The 4,980-nt window shown below is 52.4% G+C and overlaps 1 pseudogene; it reads right to left on the bottom strand.

The window, feature by feature from the left end:
- Nucleotides 1–216: 216 nt before the first annotated feature.
- Nucleotides 217–1,811, bottom strand: LOC146200595 (uncharacterized; annotated as a pseudogene).
- Nucleotides 1,812–4,980: the final 3,169 nt, after the last annotated feature.

The raw sequence follows: 4,980 nt of genomic DNA, 5'->3' as shown, positions 1-4,980 counted from the left end.
CGAGCTGGCGGATCATGGCAAACACGTCCTGCTTGCGCCGCTGCCAGTACTGGACCGTGTTTGGCACACCGTTCATGAACGCCATGTCATGATCCACCGCGTTCTCGGCAAATTCTCGGTCGTTCAGCTGCGCCTTGGTTACAACGGCCATGCCTGATGTGTTCCTGAAGAAGACGTTTACCGACGATGCAACTCGCTTACCCATAACTTTGGCTGTCATATAGAGCACGTGGTAAGCTGTCGCACCCCTGCAGTCAGTTCTCCGAGATTCGCTCGATGCCATGGTGTAGACACTAGGCTTGCTGTCTGGGCTGATATTTCGAGGCTCACCGAGGCAGATTTGTGGAAATGACAGCTTCTCCGCGAGTTGATCATAGACAATGCTGACGGGTGTAGTTGTTCCCCTGGCGCCACAACCAGAACGTTGCTGTCGTCGATGATGACTGTCTGTTGACCGAGCGACATGGCCAATGCTGCCTCCATCGGATTATGGTGGTCTACAGGATCGTCTACACGTTCGGCATTCTCGTCGCTTGGCTCTACGAGCTTGTCGCACAATTTGTCTGCCTTCTCTCGACTGATTCGGATGCCATAGTAGCAATATAACGTAGAATTCTCCAGGAACACAAGCCAGGGAAGCAACTCAGTCTTCTTGACCATGCCACGAATATACACACTCTTGAATATCATCCGGCGCTTAATGTGAACACACAACGCTTGATCTTCTTCGACATCTCGAGGCAGCATTTGGACCGTTGTGTCAACTTTGATGGGCACGTTCACAATCGGACCTCTGATGGCGAACTGGCCACTGTTGCTGTACAGCAACCTCCGAATCTGCACAAAGGGGTTTCGCGGTGACACAAGTCGCTCACTCACGAGATCAATGTTTGGTAAATGCGCCGGCTTAGGTGGGTATGCATAGCCATTCGTAGTGGAGTAGTTAGGAATGCGATTTAGCCGGATGGTCTGCATGCAGGTGCGACACACCTCGAACCGTCCGAAATGCGTCGGCAACCACTGTGGCATGCTCTTCTGGAAGTGTGCCAAAGCCGATCGCACACAGAGCAAGAGTAGCCAAATGGATTCTGCGTGAAGCGTTTGTGAAACATGTTTTAACCTTTCCCGCGCTCGTTGTTCTGCCTCGGCTTTCCCTGGCTCGAATTTCTGGACAGTCTTGCCGCTGTTGTCGTCTGGCTTGGGCCTCATTCGTCCGCAACTCCGAGTTTTCCTGCCGCTGTTGGCGCCGGGCCTCGGCCTCACGTGCTCTGAACTCGGGGTCTTCCTGCCGCTGCTGAAGCTTTACTTCAGCTTCACGCGCCCTCAAATCAGTATTTTATTGCTGCTGTTGTCGCCTGACCTCAGCTTCCCGCGCTCGTATTTGGGGATTCATGTCACAGCGCTGGCGTTTGATCTCAGCCTCCCTGGCTCTCAGCGCGGCGTTTGATTGTCGTTGCTGCTGTTTGGCTGCGGCTTCCCTTGCCGTTCGGCATGCATCTTCGGCACGTTTGAGACGCATTGCCTCGGCCTCCCTTACCCTGAATTCCGGGCTCACGGTCCGCCGTTGCCGTTTCGCAAGAACCTCTCTTTCCCGCAGCTCGGCGTTCCCACGCCGCTTTCGTCGCATGGCCTCAGTATGGCGAGTTTTGGTCTCCGTCTTCTGTGCCTCCGTCTTGCGTGGCCTTCCTCGTGGTCGAACACCAGTTGACGGAGATGGTCCATCAGTGCTCGCCGGCGAGGAAGACACTGATGAGCAAGACACTGTAGCGCTACCGGCACTGGTAGACGGCGCCGCTTCCATCACACGCGTCTCAAGAGCGAGCGCGCAAGGCCATGCAATACGACACCCGTCGACCTGCCAAGGAGTGTAGACAATGCGCTACGGCGCAGCAATCACTGATGAGGCGCCCCGCGTCGGACTTTGTACTCACGATTCACGCGGTGAGCGCCGAGCAACGCAGCGTTCGGCGCGGCAACTAAACGTGCGCCTGCGCAAGCGAAACGAACCAAAGAACTCGGTGTCTCGGAGGGAGAAAGCCGGGCAGCGACGCGCCATGAAGGCGGACGCGATCATGGGGCTGACGCCTTGATGAGATCGTCCTCTATCTCGCTTGGGAGCACCACGCAGAAGCATGATTTCTCGGAAGCAGCTCGGCACACATCGCAGGGAACGCTTTCACAGCAGAAACGCTACGGCGCAGCGATCACGTCAGAGGCGTCCGGCATCAGACGCTGCACCTAGCAATCGCGCTGTGAGCGGAAAGAGGAGCCGCGTCGCCTAAACACCACTGTTTGAGTGACGCACGCTGGATGTTGGAAGGGGAGAGAGCGAGAAAACTTATTAAACGCGAGGGTATTGGGGCATCCTCGCACCGGTACCCGCGCGGCCCGAAGTGGAGAAGCGGGTGAGCGAAGATAGTGATCTAAAGAAAGGAAAGACTCTTGATTCTACAACCCGTGAGGGTGCACGGCGAAACGTCAGGGGCGAGTGGCGTGCCATTTGTCGGGGCAGCGCCGCACATTGCGAGGAGGGGTTCTTTTGTGTTTGCCGCAAGATAGCTCTGCATGTGCGCAGAGCGCAGAAGAAATGTAGCGGAAACGTACTTCGCTACTTGTGTAACTGCGACTTCTGTAACATGCTCATAATTACCGATATACACCGCAGTATAACGTTCTACGGCACGTTTCTAAGGCAACACCGCATTCACTAGAAGCGCTTTTGTACCGCTTTCAAGCATAGTGGTGCGGTTTACTTTAGACTATTTGTGGAGTGTAAACCGGAAAAAACTGTATAAAGACTTGTGCGATGTGGTGCTTCCAGAACCGTTGTACAGAGCTGCGTACTCGTCCACAGGGGGCAAAAATGTTCTTAAAAGAGTGAAGAGGATGATGGTGCCGGCAGGGGTGAAAACGTTCTTTTTTAAGCTGCACACTGGAACATTGGAGGTAAAGAAATGGAAGGAACAGAAAGGGCTTTTTGTACCCTGGGGTGTCCACTGCATAATATGCAGGAAAGGGGAGACGATTGAACACGTGTTTTATTATTTGTAGGAAGGGAAAGACGCAGTAACTGTCTCACTTGTTTTCTGTGGACGAGAGAAAGTAGAGAAGGAAGTAAAGAGAAGAGGGAGAGAAATACGCACGCCGCAACAACAGCCGTCGTCCACTACGAAGCGGTGGCGGGTGGAATGACGGCCTACAACAATAAAAATTCAGTGGCTGGCTAGCCCCCGCCGCAAGCGGCGTTGACCTACCGTCCCAGCCCCGCAGAGCAGCCACCATTCACCACCTCCTCCACTACTTAATTCATGTCAGTGCTCATTAATAATCCCCATGTGGTTTAAATGAAACCGTAGCCCTCTTTTTTCCACTTTCTCTCTCACCGTTCTCCCTTCCATTACAGTATGGATCAGGTGTCCACAGAGCATGTGACAGATACGGCGCATTTCCTTTCCTCTAAACAATTTACTATTGGTAATTGCTATCAATTTATTATAATTTTATCAATTATTGTTAATATTATTGTAATCACTGCCCTCTGCATCTTGGCGTCGCCGTTTGCAAGGTGTTCTGTTTACGTTTCTTCACGCTGCCCTGGCTCGTATCATCTTCGACCAGCTGCGAGGCCAGGGCCCGCCGCTCCGCTACCTGACATCTCTCGGCTAGGCGTTCCTTTCTTTGCCCCGGTGTCTCCGCCGCACGCTTAGCCCTATGTCCAACGGCCAACCGCCAGGCGACAACCTCGGCATCCGACGAGTTGAGATTTTCCCATCTTTTACGCCGCTTAGCACCGGCCAGACTTTCTTTAAGGCAGCTTTCCATGGAGAACTCCGGGCTAGGCTACGTTCACGTTGTGTACACGTACCTCAAGGAGAGGTGCTCATGAAAACTAACATGCTGTCGGTTCCTTGCCTCTTCTTGCTTAGCCCTGCGACACGTCAGGTCCAGCAGCTCCCTCACTTCAGCATCTTGCTGCTGCCTTCGCCGCGTCGCCTGTGGGCCCACAGATGGTGGTATGTGGGGGTGTTTCTGACTGCCTGTCACAACACACACACGTCACCTACACTTGTCATGCAAACAGCAAGATATGCAATGAGCAAACTATTTAGTGAAAGATCCTAGAGGGCTTTAGACATGCATTCAGAAGAGTACAAAAAGCAGTGGGAATCAATCATACGACACTCACACCTTCACTTAGTTAACCATCCTAACCACTTGGAAATGTTTCAGTTGCCAGCGTGGAAGTAACAGCTTGTACAAAGTGCCGACAGTACGTACAGTAGATACGAAGAACAGTTTTGTGACTTGTGTAAAACTTTTTCTCTCTTTCTGGCTGCTCCCGAAATTTTTGTCAATCTTTAGCAACTTGGAAATGGGGAATGTGGGTTATGTATATCGACAACCCAACTCACATGCTGTGTCTGTCGCTGGACCCCTGCCTCTTCCGTCTCCTCCGTCGGTTCTGTTTCCTCCACCGCTTCAGTATCCTCATCCATGGTCTCACGTGGCTCCACGCTGTGTTCACCCCCTGCTGCGACACTGGGCCACTCGAAGGATAGAGCAGCAGTGCCGCTGGTGAGATATTTCTCACATCATCCCAGAAGACAAGAACTCAGTGCACAGCTTGAGGGAAGCATGTAATCAATAGCATTGAAATATGCACTTGATCACTGCTAAAACTCAATAAGGATAGTACCATATAACAAATCCTGCTGCAACATTTCCTACCTCCTCAACACATTTCCATACTTTGGAACCTAAACAAAATCACATATATGGTCAACATTTTTCACAGGATGCAATGCATGCACAGAAAACTGTTAAACATTTATCATACCTCCTGCCATGCTCGTCTCCACCCGCTGGGATCCGGCTCGGCACTGGCTGTTGCGCTGCTGCTGGGAGGCACACGTGGGCGAGGCTGCATATGCAAGAAGGCACGCAGCAGTACATTCAGGCTCAGGATTCATCCTGTACATG

The sequence above is a fragment of the Amblyomma maculatum genome, chromosome 2 (genome assembly GCF_055883805.1).
Source record: "Amblyomma maculatum isolate TAMU_Amacu chromosome 2, ASM5588380v1, whole genome shotgun sequence".
Lineage (NCBI taxonomy): Eukaryota > Metazoa > Arthropoda > Arachnida > Ixodida > Ixodidae > Amblyomma > Amblyomma maculatum.
Note: the sequence above shows the minus strand (reverse complement) of the source record. Positions and strands in the feature narration are given on the sequence as shown.